The 14,676-nt window shown below is 35.1% G+C and overlaps 1 protein-coding gene across 1 annotated transcript in view; it reads right to left on the reverse strand.

The window, feature by feature from the left end:
• Positions 1–14,676, reverse strand: part of TRHDE (thyrotropin releasing hormone degrading enzyme) — a gene marked incomplete at its 3' end in the record, with an annotated part of 202,467 nt that overhangs the window by 69,191 nt on the left and 118,600 nt on the right. The gene's annotated exons all lie outside the window — the stretch shown is intronic.

Consider the following 14,676-nt stretch of genomic DNA (forward strand, 5'->3'; position numbering starts at 1 on the left):
CAGATTACCACAAAGGTTCTCCACCTTCACAGTGGAATGCTACAATGGAAAAGAGGTGACTGGAACCAAACTCTGTTTTTGCACAGGTATACACATTTATTTTCACTACATACAAAACTGAAGGTCTGAGGGAGTTATAAACTGAATGCTTTCACTTATTCAGACACAGTTTCACCTGACTGAGAGTCCATTCTTCTCCCATGGTAACCAGAAATATAATGCCTGATAAGCTACCATTATATTAAATTAACTTCTGAAATTAACAGGTTAAGCATATGACCAGGTTGGGTCTGCTCTGTTCAGGCCAAAAATGCTTCTCTTTTTCACAGTCATCTGGAGAAACAACACTTAGTTTCCCACCTTTCTGGGTCCCTAAACATCAGCTCATTCAAATACAGAAGTGAAATTCAGCATTGAGTGTTAGAATCACATATATTTCCAGCATTTTGATTGGAAGAATTAAGTGAAAAAACACACATCAGAGACTGTAAATCAATGGGTTACACTGCATTTGAATTTCCACCATCTTCACTTTACACAATGGCAGGAGACAGACACTAATTTACAGCACAATGATAAAACTGGGACGAATTTGCTGACTTCGTTATCTGTGCTTTGTGTGAAGTACGATACTTTGGGAATAATTAGTGTTTGGAAAGCAAATTTTCTGATATACAAATTGTAGCACCTGTGACAGATTTAGCTTTTGTCAGCCAACTCATAGTACAACAGGCAGCAACTCCCATTTAATCACAGGCTAGGAAGGCTAAAAGAGAACACTGACTCTCTAAATGCAGTACGAGTCTTAACAATGCCATGGGAATAACTTGGAAAAAAAAAAAAAAAAAAAAAAAAAAAACAATATAATACAGGCTTCACCTACAGCACACTGTGCTTCCATTTTGTCTAAAAATACAAAGTCATCTGAGGCAGAGTGAAATATTCAATAGCTTTCAAAGCTAAAGAAATTGTGAATTGCAAATTAAAAAGCTAAAACAGGAATAAACAAAAGTAGGACGAGGTAAATAAATAACAACAAATATACATGTACACTCTAAGTGGTGCTAGAAAACACTGCATGTCTTGTTTCTTCTGAGAGTTGTTTTCAGAATCATTACACAGCAAAATAAAATGGGTGGAACACTTGAGGATTTATGCTTTACTCGTTAACCACTCTACTATTAGACATCAAATTTTACATTTACTTTTTACATTCACAGAGACTACAAAGGGATGAAATGCTTCTGTCCTATTATTTTGTTTTTTAGCTAACAATACACAGGTAAAAATTCATATGGTTAAAAAAGTTAATACATGGTTAAAAATTCATTATCTTCCAATCTAACATGTTTTTTATATTAAGGAAAATAAAAATAATCATAACATTTACCATGAAATAAGAAAATACAAAGATAAACACAACATAAGAGTATAGTCCTGGTACCACAAAATTTGACTGTACATTTTTTCATTGCTTCATTAAAGCTGTATTTAGACCACACACATTTCTCAAAATGGGAATTTTACCTAATGTATACTACAGAAAAAGCAGTCCTAAGTGACAGTATGCATCTAAACATGTTTCTGATAGTAAATCTACATTGCAATTCAAAATCTGAGTGCAGTTTTTACAGGCACAAAAGCATAAAGCTACGAAGTCCCATCAAAAGTCCTCATTTATCAGCATATTGTTTTCAGCAATAACCAGTAGCGGATACCTAGAAAGAGTAAAAAACAGGGCAAGCACACAGCAATACTTCCCCAGTATGCTCTCCCAGCATCTAGGACTTCACGGCACAGGAATCGTGAGCAAATTAGTATCTTTGAACTTAGTAGTTATCTTCCATGAATTTAACCAGTCACTTTCTGAACCCATAAAAAATGTTGAGCATTTGCAATACTTCATAAAAAAGCATTTCACACTTCAGTGATCTATTGTGTGAAGATGCCTTTGTTCCAACCATCTGCCAGTCGGTTTCATCTGCTGCTCCCTAGTTTTGGCTCTAGAAGAGACAGTGAACTACTGCTTCCTACTCCACTCTCTCCAAGCCATTCTTGCTTTACAGATCTCTATAATAAGTGCTGTCATACCAGACTTTGCTTTTAAACTAAGGACACCACCAGTTTCATTTCCAAATTAGCAGCCCATCTTGCAGTACCTTTCATGGATAGTCCTTCACCTTCAAAAAAGAAAAGGCTTACACATATCAGCATCAAGTACATTCCACAAAATATTAAAATAGGAGTCAAAAGATCCATCCATACCCTGGTTGTCTGTTATAAGGATGGAACAAGCAGCAATAGAATCAATTTTTCCTGCTGGAGACCCGTATCTAAATCTTAAGTAGCTTGCAAAAGGAGAGAAGATATATTCTCATTCACTGTAATTCTCCAGGGCAGGAATATTTACCATGTCTTTGCCTTTATATTGAATAGGAAAGAACTAAAGCAAAGAGAAGAGAGATACAATCCACAGAACATGAAAGGAAGATGACACTGAAAACACAGCTGCCTGAATCTAAGCTCTGCTCTGCACAGCTCCAAAGGAGGTAAAGTGACTTAAAGCAGCTTTCTCATAAACACATATGCCCAGAACCATCTGGCTGCATGGCTTCTTCCCATCACAAAATTGCATGTCTATCACCTAGAAAAGCTGTTCCATCAACTGGAGTATTCTGGAGCATGGAGAGAAGCCTCAGCCACTTTCCCAACTTTCAGCTATAACCCTAGCATATGTGTCAAAAGAAAAAAACTACCCAAGATTCTAGAGGGCTCTTCCACAGCTCCCCCTTTCTTTCTCACTGTAATGCTGTCTTTAAATGTTTTCTTTCTCATGAGGAAAGTAGAAAGTTCACTGGTCCTGGCACAGTGTCTCAACATGAAAATTAAACAAACGCGCACACACACACACAAAAATAATCACAGAATACCTTCATCTCTATCAATAAAAAAATGTAATTGGACAATATGATTTTGTGACACGTATTCCAGTAGTTTTTAGTATCAAATTCCAAGAAGAAATTCAAAATCTGTCATTCCATGAAAACAGATTCCAATTATTGCACAACCAAAGATCTAGCAAAAATAAAATCCTAACAGATTTAGACTGTAATATAATGTTCTGTCAAATAGTAATCTTAATCCTCCCCCCAAAATAATTTCAAATTATTTGATTACTTGAATTTATTACGTGAATTACGTAAAGCAGATGGTTTGAACAGTATTAGAAATTAGAAAAAAAAAAATAATAAAAGCTAAAGGATTTTGAAAGATGTTTTCAGTAACGTATTGATTAAGCTTGCTGTCCCTTTATTGTGTTAGACTTCTTTTAAGTAAAAAGAAGATTACTCTAAGGGAAGAAGTCTTTTATCCTTTTGCAATCATAGTTCCCTGTACTGCAAGGGACTGAGCCTGTTGGCTTCAAGAAAATGAACTACCCTACCATCCAAACATGATAATGCTCACAAGTAATAAAAGGTAGTTACTGATAAATTCAAAGAAGTTACAAAAGTGTACAGGGGGAATAAGTCTTCAAACATATATCTTTCTTTCAGGGGAGACTTCAGATATGTAACTTGGAACTGAAACATCATTTCTAGGACCAAATTCCTTTCTCAGTTTATCAGTGTAAAGCTGATTGGTTGACTGAACCAATCAACTGTCCCTGACTTATATGAGTGGTGCTGAGATCTAAATCAGATTAGCATTGAATAACTTACTGTTTCTCCTAAAGATAAATGGGAAATTCTGCTACATGAGATGAGTGAGTAAAAAGTAGCAACATATTTTGTAGCAACAGTCTGAATGTCGTTATTTCTCAAGGCTCACGAAACAGCAGTGTTGCCTCTACCTTTCTCTTTTGTCTTTTATTCCTACTCCTGGATCCGTATTATCTTCCCTTCAGCCTACAGTATGTTCTTGTTGAACATTTTTATACCTGACTTCTGTATCTGACCTAAGATTTAGAGCAAACAATAAAAACATTTCCTTCAGGTGGAAAACAGGCTCTAAGGTTCTGGCTATCGAATCCACTGTGGGTCTTTTTTGCTGTTTGTTTGTTTTGTTTTGTTTGAATTTCTGTACTTAGTTAAGTACTTAGAGCATAATGAAACTATGCACTGAGTATTATGAAAAATATCAGAAAGAAAGAAGTATGCTGGTGATTTTAGAAGACTGTTAGAAAGATGATCAATCAAATAGAGGTCTCCATAAACAGACCTCAAATATTCCAAGGAAAAGTTTATTTTGAAATGCCTTTTAAAATGGAGATGTTCAGATGCTCTTTTCATACTAATGGTTGGTTTTAACATTCCTAATCAATAAGCTATTTTTTACAGTGAATTAGTTAACCTACATTAAACCTTATAATAGAGAGGTTCAGAACTGAAATTGACTAAATTCAGTGGCTTTGAGTCACACTAAAAACATCATGATGAAGTAGCTGCTTCAGTTTTGAAAGTGTCTGCATGCAGCTATAAGGTTTAACTAATCCAATTACAATTCACACCTTCGGCAAATTTGAACGAACTTTCACTTGTCCTCGTATGAATGCAGATTAAACCTTGTTTACATGAAATTAAAAACAAAACTCTGAATTAGCATTTTACAAAACTTTGAACAATCAAAACATATTGCTGCTACTTTTTTTCCTTCTTATTTCTAATAATTCTGCACATACTAGCGGAGCTACCTGTTGAATCTCTTCCAAACAGAGATTCCTTGACTAACATATGTTAAAATGATTAGTAATTATAACTGTCTCTTTGCTTTCTAAAAGTGGCGTTCTTGTAAGATGTCCTGGCCTGGCAGACAGAATTGCTTTTCACTTTTTTTTTTAACCATCTCCAACTGATTTTTGTCTTTTGTTTTTAAATAATAACACAAAATAATTATCTGCTCCTTATACAATCATACTTTCTCAATTGCTATTTTATCCAGCCTGTATTTTTGCTACTGGGTGCATTATGCAAGTAGAAATTCTTAGCAGCAAGCAACAATTTACATGTTCCCAATAATTTTACTGATCTAACTCAGAAGAACCATGTTTAAAATATCCAATGTATCATCAACTTCTTAGCTAGCTTCCAGATTAAAATAAATAAATATATAAATAAAAGTTAAATACAGCCTGAGAGGTATTCATTGTACTTTAAATGCATCATGCAACTACTCATCTCAGCTGTATTTTTATTTTGCTTTCTTTTTGGGATAGCAACTCTGTCATTGCATAAAATCACAGAGATGAAGTCTGTGGAATCATATCAACATACAGCAGCTGAAATTTCAGCCCTTTATTTTCAAAAGGTACATTTAGATTTTTTTCACACACAAGAGTGATACAATGCTTACAACCATCAGCAACTGGAAAACATCCACTGTCAACATGTCATATCTGCAATTAAATCATTATATGCGAACAGCAAGCTATAACTACTAATCAGGAAGAGTGATACTGGAACCATATACAGAAATAAATTTTAATTTTCTCTAGAGCCAATGATGCTGAATATGCCAGCATAATTATAGTATTTTACTTTTTCCTTTTTAAAAAAAAAAAATGTAATTCATAATACTCCTATCTTTTATAACAATAATCAGATCAGTAGAACTGACATTTGTGGTGTTATATGGGTCGATGAGTTTTTTAGCATTGATTTCAGTGGGAGAAGTATTAAGGCAATGTTGAGAGTATCTCACCCATAGTGTTGAAATTGTAACATTCATTTAGATGATACAGACAGAACCCAGTCCATGTCCTAAACAGCTCTCTGTCCAGGCTGAGACATGAGAGAAATTAAGAGAAAGAAGGAGGAAAGAGTCATCATTAAATCAGTGGGACTACTTGCTTTCTTCTATCTGCTTCTTATTGTTAAGGAAAGAGACCAGTAAATCAGAAGTAATCCAAACAAAATCAATATGGCCCTGTCATTTTCATTTCAATGTGAGAAAAGAAACTCCAACCAGTGTAAGACACACAATTTTGTAATTAATACTTCTTCTGCATTGCAGCTCAGTGAATCCACTGTGAATGGGGTATCTAAATAAAAGAGGTCAAAAATTTATACTCAAGGAAATTTCCATCCTGCTTTGCTGGGAATCCCTTTTAAAAGATCAGAATTATTATACTGGGAGGTTCATTTGCCTTATTAAATTCAGCTTCACCCATTAGCTATTAACATAAAGAGGAAGGAGGTTCCATTTTTAAATACAGCAACAGCAATTTCAGCATGGTAGCAAAACAATCTGCATTAGAAGTCTAAAGGTAACTGTTGAAAGGATCAAAGAGTTATTGCCTACCAGAGTCTGATGGTGTCTGCTATGCAGTGAGACACCTGCTAGTATATTAAGCTTGGCTTTAAGGAAAAAATGTACTTGATGTATTATTTGGTAGGGGTACTAAACTACTTAACTAAGAAAAAAACTTACAGAAATAAAGTACTCTTTGAAACTGAACTGCATATATTTGACTGAATTTGTACATTCGTTTTAGTTCTGCCTTGTTTGGTTGCATAATACATTTGAACCTAACCAGATATTGCTCAATAAATATACTTGCAATAAATACAAAAAATGATGGAACGTTTTCCAGAGACATTTGGACGGCACCTGCTAATTGTGACAGGTTGGCTGCACATTCCTCTGCATTAACTTGAACTATGCCCGGGGACTGCTAACAATGCAAAAAATCTGTGCTATATATTCTACAATATTCTTTTCTATAGAAACCCCAGAATAAGAGAGAAATCAATACTACTTACTGTGAAGAGGTCACCATAAATCACTTGAGAAAACTTATTATAAACATGATTTGCATGTCACTGTGTCTAGATCATAACAACCTGCAACATTTGTACAGTAACACTGAATAACAGATGGTAAATGAGTAATAGCGAAGTTTTGACTTTGCCTATAAGTTATATGTTGTTTAAATCAATCTAGCAAATATGGTGCAAATGACCATCATACAGTACAGTGACTAAAGCTGCATTTAACTTTGCAAAATGTAGACCCCTTAAAAATCATTATCATTTACATCTGCATACATGCTACTATATCTACCTAATTCTATTTGCTTTTTTAATTTTGAAAACCGGAGTATTATCCAATCCACTTGATATTCCTCATTGTTTAAGTAGAGTGCACTATAGCAAGTAAACTAAAGTTATATATCTTATTATCCTATTTTATGGCTATGGCCTCATTTCTTTAATTTACCCCCATCAAATTTCATCTTAATAATATAGTCAAAACACATCTGTGTGTAGGTGGAAATCTGTCCCAGGTCAAGCCTGAGGGGTCCTCAGCCAGAAAGACAATGTGAGGACACACGATGCTGTAGCCTTCTGCTCAAGACACTGTTGAGGACACTGCTTAATATGCTTAGCTGGGAAGGAAAACAGCAAGATCCTTACAGCAAGACTGTCTTTGTCTTTTATCAACAGTGATCAAGGCAAAATTCAAAAGACAACAAGGAGCTTACGCATGAGGGTGGTACATGAGCATAGGGTAGCATAGGAACTTAAGTGAAGATACTGCAGGTGCTGCTGGCATGGTTTGGAGGTATGTCCTTCCCCTACTGCTTTCACAGGTTGGCACATAGAAATTTCACAAAAAACTCATCACTTGATTTCTCTTGATGTGGCATGGATATATGACTGCCTAGCTTCAGTAACGGAACTTTAAATGCATGTAAAGAAAGAGAACGTTTCAATGATAGCCTGTTTTATCCAACAGGGATTCATTTCAGCTTTTTTCTGAATGTCCTCCATTGAGCTAAAGAGAAGTAGATTTATTTAATTTCTTATGTGTAGTAAGTATTAACTCAGGGTTCAATCCTGCAGTCTTAGTGCTGGAAATATTCCCACTGATTTCTAAAGAGCTAATGGGAATTTTGATTGCACAAGGAGTCACATATAAAAGTGTGCTTTCAGCACTGTGTAAATTCCATTGTGCTGGTTTATAGCAAGAGAGATGAGGTTGCTAGTAAGCTTGTACCAGGAAAACAGTATAATTTTATTCCAAAAGAGAGCATTTTCTTAAATAGCCACTCAGCCTGCCAATATTATCTGAGAATTCATAAATGCAATTCTTTCTTTTAATAATTACTATAATAAAAATGGAGAAAATAACCATAACTGAATTTTACATGCAACAGAATAAGATAATAAAGCTCACTGAAAGCATGCCAAATGAATATGTATGTATTACATGTAATATGGTTGACAGTAACATTTCTGTAAAGGGTGATCATGTTCTGAGAAAACAAACTTAACAACTTAAGCTGTGTTTATATTAATTGTTTTTCTTTTGGGAAGAAGTTCTAGCAATGGAGAAATAAAGCAACATTTTATTCTAGCTGCAAAATAGCATGACATCCTCTTAATGAACATGACACTGACTGTAACCTTGCTCTGACAGTCAGCACTGGGAACATCACCTACTACTGAGCTTTAGCAGCACCTGCCATTACAACTCTTTATAGCTTTCATTCTTGTGACTTCCAATTTGGCCAAAATGTAACTGTTTGAGCTGAAATCTAATCTTGAAAATGTTTGTCCTATTCTCCAAGATTTCAGTGAACACCAAAACAAAAGTATCAAAAAATACTTTCTTTTACTTTTCCTTGGCACTTGTCTATGAAAAGCTCTACTGTCACCATGCATTGCAGCAGAGGTCTAAAGCCAAGAAGGAAAGTGATCTTGTTTCAGGAATGTGTTTTTTCTTAACTGATTAACTTTAGATGATCTAGCAGCTAGATAGTCTCATTCTCACTCTATGTTGACAGCTCACAGTTGATTAAGCTTAGGATGAGATTAGAGTCTGTAAACAGAAAGTGAAGAACCTGTCTTTTCCATCTTTCAGCAGTCTTGTGGACAGAAGGCACTCCAACAGCCTGGGAAGAAATATGTCTGACCCAGATGCACAGGGGACAAAAAGCAGTGTAGAGAGTTAATACAATCAAATTGGAATATTATAATTATGTAACATGACAAGATGTTTTTCTCTGCATAGCACCTAGATTATACTGGACCAAAAAAAAAAAAAAAAAATCATGAGTAGTTGCTGTTATAATGTTATAATTGTCAGGAAGGAGGAATAACTAAGTTTAAACTCAGCATTTCTCAGTACCTATACATTTAACTATGCATCTTCAATCACATTTTTTTCTCTAAACAGAAACATTTTTGCTGTACACATGGTAAACTCCAAATCATCTTGGAGCTAGAGGAAAGACTTCCATTTTCTGTAGTGACATATGGGTCTGGCCCTTACTATACTGCACACCTTAACACTTTCAAAAGAAAGAAGAAAAAGAAAAAAAAAACAAAAAACAAACAAACAAAAAAAAAACATTGTGACACTGCATCTCACAGAAGATTCTTAAGTAAACTTTTACTGACCATTTAAGTCATGGTGGCAAAAGCTACAGAGAATGTCCATAGCAATGAATTCATTTAATAAAAGTAAACCTAAAATCCAGAGTGATATAAAGTAGAAGCACAAGAAATGCTGAGGGGCCAGAAAAGGCAAAAGATGTTATCAATCTCATATGACATGCAGTGTAGAAAACAGTGATGTCAGCTCCTTTGAGATTTTCTGTGACTTCCTATGTTTTGTTTTTAACATGCTCCAGCTGTCCTGTTGACAACTGTCAGTAAAAATGAAAGAGTTTGAAAAATAAAGGGCAATTAACTTAAGTACAGGTCATAGCTAGTACACCCATGATGTTTGTCAAAGTCATATATTCTGTGCTTTTCTAAACCAGAGCAAATGGATGCTGAATTAGCTGAAAATTACCTCACTCAACATCCACTAAATGCACCAGCCAGCAGAACTGCAACATCAGAATTTCACGATCGGTAAAGATGCTCCTGCCTTGTAGCAAGTTATATCCTCCCATTGAGCTGAGGAAAACCCCAGATGGTTCCATATGAGCTATTGTTCTAGGGAGAGCACCACAGCTGATTCAGCTGATTGCTTCACTAAACTTAATCCTAAAGTGCCCCTCTCCCCCCCTTTTTTCAGAAAACTCCACTAATAAGACTTAATTATGTCTAATTTTAAACACCATACAGCTCACTGTAGTAAACTGGGAATAAAGACACAATAAAAAGGTAAGATAAAATGGGTATATTGAAACCTGTTTAATATACTACATAAAAATAGTAGACCCTTGGATAGAAGCAGCATTCAGAATGGAAAACAGCCCATCAGAGCTCCTATGTCTAGAAAGTTTTTGATAGGGTTCCACATTGATGGCTGCAACAATTCAACCAGAACACAAGTATGCATAGAGGTGTCTAAAAAGCAGGAAATACTAAGCAGTGTGGAAGAAAGAAACTCGGTCTAACTAGCTGGCTTTATGATAGTAAAAAGTGAAATTTAAGCCTTGATGTATTTAACAGCCTTCATGTCAGATTTCCCCAGATAGCTCTTCTGAAAGGTTGACCAATTTGTTTCAATAGAGTGGCCACTCAACAGCACCAAAAAAAAAGACAGTATATATCCAAAAAACTGTATGGAATTTTTTCTTCCAAAGGTACAAAGTGAAGCCTAAAGTACAAAAGCAGTTAATTTATCACAGAAGCAGGGATTCCTGCAGTAACTAATTCAAAGTGCTGATGATGCACTAAATCAGGGTGAGTGATGAACACATACATAGCAGCAAGTGAAGTTCAAAAGGATACAGATCTATGTGATCAATGAGCTGCCACATGGCAAATGAAATGCGGTATTGACAAACGTACAGTAATAGAGATGAAGCTCCAAAATAATCAAATGAAATATAAGAAAAATGTAAATTAACCAGTGCAGAAAGGTCTCATTACAGAGTTGAGGGTGCTGCTTTATACACATCTAAGTATCAGACCTTCACATCACTGTGCTCTTTCTCTATATTTAAATGGGGGAGAAGGGAGGGGTGGGGGGCGGGGAGAGAACACTGATAACTTGAAGAGGTGCATTACATTAAGGCAGTAAAACTTTCCTAGAAATGCGTCCAGTGGCACCAGTCAAGAAAGCAACAATTCATTTCAGGCACGTAGAATATGAACAACGGCCTACAGAGGAAAATTTCATACAAATCTAAAATTAGTTTGCAAATAGCTGCCCTGAGTGATGACTGAACAATGAGGTCAATTTTGGTGTCTTCTGCTGACCAAGCCTCTTCATATTCCAAGTGATATCCTAGCTGATTAATGGCCTTTTGACTGAAAAGCAACAACACTGTAAGAAGAGTCCTGACAATAGTATTCAGTTACATGCACCCCTTCAGTTTCTGTGGAGCACAGCAAACTTGGTATATCACGAAAGATGTCAGGACTTTCAAAAAGAAAGAAATCTCCTAGTATAAGAAGGAAAGGTTCATTTGTTTTTTTCTACAAACACAACAGTTGTGACTTTTTTGTGTCCAGCTGTTACCAGCTATGGCTACTATTGACGTTATTCAATTACTCATTACAGTCAATATAAACGCTTTCTCTTTTGTTTTTGTCTATGGCCTGCTACGTGAAAACTGAGAAAGTTCTGTCTTTGTTTCTAAACCTTGTGTTTGAAAATGTCACATGATTCAAGATACCCTCTGTCTTTGGAGGGCTTCCAGAAAATCATACCTTCACTAAGTGTGGCTGCACTTTTACAATGGAAATTCCACACTATATATTCACTGTATAAATATACAGGGACAGGAGCAGGCCTGTTATTTCAATAGATATGAATCTCTCCAAACCCATGTATTCTATAAAACTGAGTGTTACTGCTTCATTTTTACTTCCTCACAGACTCTTCAATAATACCATTTGCTGAATTGCGGGCATCGTGGGCTCCTTTATACATTTGCTTCAGCTCATAATCATTGTCAAAAATATCCGTCAAAGAGCCCTGCTTCCCTTCATCGACTTTTTCCTTTTCCTTTTTAACACAATTGATTGTTTTCTTTGACATGTAAGGGATTTTTCTCCCACAGGCTATCTTGACTTGTTCTCCAGAAAGTCCACCTGCTAGGTGATAGCATGTAATTAGACCAAGACAATGTAAGTGGCAAGGAACAAAAAAGGTAGATAGCCCATTAGCTTCTTGCTATAAACTTTATCCTTTCCTCTCCTTAGTTCAAAGGCTTGTTAGCACATTTTTTGTAGCTTCTCTTATATAAAACTCTAACTCTGCAGCTCTTAATTAGATGATGAATCATACTTTGACTTCAATGAAACCACAAACACTCAACGTAAATGCAAATAAAAGGTTACTCATTTTGGTTTATGGTGGTGTATTAAGACTACAGGAATACTCTCTTAACATCTTTGAAACACTAAGTCTTTTTGACTAACACACTGAAAAGAATTGAAATAATGATAATTATTATTAACACTGATATGTTCTAATGTACTGGAAGCTAATGACAAATAAAGCAAACAAGATAAAACAGAGGTCCTTCAGAACTCAGTTACTCAGTGAACCATTAGAATGACCCAAGAGAAATGAACTATCAAGTCCACTTTTAGAGTGTTTGTTACTTGAAAAGATTTTAAAATAGTAGTAATAAAGCCTTGCTTTTGCTTCTTGAGTTCTGCCATTTAGTTGAACACTGGAATTCCATAATAAAACTGGATTCAAGAGAACATAATGCTAAATCCTAAGTAATAGTACTGGGGTTAAAGAGCTAAAAAGCCTAAGCAAATGCACAGTAGAAACAGTAAATAAGTCATCCAGTTCCCCTTATCTTTACCAAAGCTAGCATTCCAACTCTACAGTACAAGGACACTATTTTGTTATATCTATAAACCACAAAGAATTAATGCATTAGAGGCATTTCCAATTGTGTAACTTGTAGTTTATGAACAAACTTATTAACATTATCTTTCATTTTGTCCAACTCAGAGATATATGCATGGAAAATCTCTATCTGAACTTCAATTTTATTTTTTTTTTAATAAAAAGTAGAATAGCATCTTCCAACTAATGCCACGATTTTAACTACTTAGATTTTCACAGATAGATTTTTCACTGAAGTTGATAACAGAAGAATTTCTATTAGAGCAGAACCAGTGAAAAGCAGCAACAATAGGAAAACACTCAAGCTAACAAACAAAGCCCCATTACAACCTTAAGGTTATTATGATTATTTAGTTTGATCTAAACTTTTTTATTTTTCCTAAATTTATTTCAGGACAACTTTCACATTGTTATTTCTCAGGCAAATGTAGAAGAAAACAGAAAAAGCATATTTGAGACATATGTATTAAAACCGTCCCTTTCTGAAATTCTGAGTGAAATGCCTTTGTGGGAAAGATGAATTTCTTTACAAATATATCTGTGCAAGCAACAGTTTTTGGTTGGAATATGGAGTGTGCTGGATAGAAGTCTTATTGATTTAAATGAGATGAGGATTTCACCCTTAACATAAACAAGATTTTATGGAGGAAACTTTTGAGTTCAAGATTTCTTATCTGGGTGAGATTAAGTAACTTATCTGAACTGATGTTATAACTAAGGAAATGAGCCAAATGGGCCCAATAAATAAGCTATCCACAAAATGTGAATGCCCTATAAAACCTCCAAAAAGCCAGTATGTTTCCTTTCATTGCCTACCAAATGGAACACACCTCTCTATGACATAGCCAATACATTCATGTAACTTTTGTTTTATATTTTGTCTTCCAATTCATTTTGGTTAGTGGTAGAATTCTTGTGTTAAAAAAAAAATGACCTGATTCCAGACGTAGTTTATTTAAATTTCAAAATGAAAAGCTTACTAAGAGCAGATAAGATTGATTGTTCTTTCCATCTTAGCATAATTGTATTTCAGGTGAACATCAATTTACTTTAAAGGACACTTCTAAGTAGCAGGCTGCATCATACATAATTTATCAATCACAGCTGCCTGTAACATGATTTACTCAAGCAGAATTCAATGGAATAGAGGGAGTCGCATTGTTTTTTATGCTGTGGCCTGTTTGTTTTTAAATAGTTTACGAAACATTCATTTGCACTGTATTATTGCTGAAAAGAGTTCATCCTTGGTTCATCAGCAGGTAGAATTTCTTCATACAGAAACGATTCTTCAGATTTCTTTTAAAAGGTAAAATGAGTCTTGAAAACATCATTAAGGCAAAGAGCACTAAATGTTCATGAAAGGAAAAAATAGAGCTCAAAGATTTTTATATGGAGTAGGAGAATGCAAAAGTATTTACCTGAAAAGCATTACTAGTTTTTAGTGCCGTGTATTTTCTATCTGCTTTGACGTCATTTGTTATTGCTTTCTTACCAGTATGCACATGTAATTGAAGAGAAGTAGCTCCTTCCTCAGATAGCCCTTCACTCGGTTGTCTCATGGATAAAATGACCTATACTTGACAATATGCACAAATAGGACACAAAACTGTGCATCAGCTAAAGTGCAATTGCTAGATACAGCAAGAAGTAGATGTAACACTTTCATTTACAGGGACACCGCCTTGTGTGCTATACTGCTCACTGTTTTCTACCAAATTCAGCTTCAGCGACACGTTGGTGCCTCAGACAGTCCTGAAGTAAAGAACCATTTCCACAAACAGATGCAAATAGAGCTTTAAAAGAAAAAAAAAAGAAAAAAAAAAGAAAAAAAGAAAAAAAAAAAGAAAAAAAAAAGAGAGAGAGCAAAAGAAGCTGCTAGAAATACACACTTGCACAAAGAAATTT

Source organism: Aythya marila (genome assembly GCF_965140915.1).
Source record: "Aythya marila genome assembly, chromosome: 1".
NCBI classification, from domain to species: Eukaryota; Metazoa; Chordata; class Aves; order Anseriformes; family Anatidae; genus Aythya; species Aythya marila.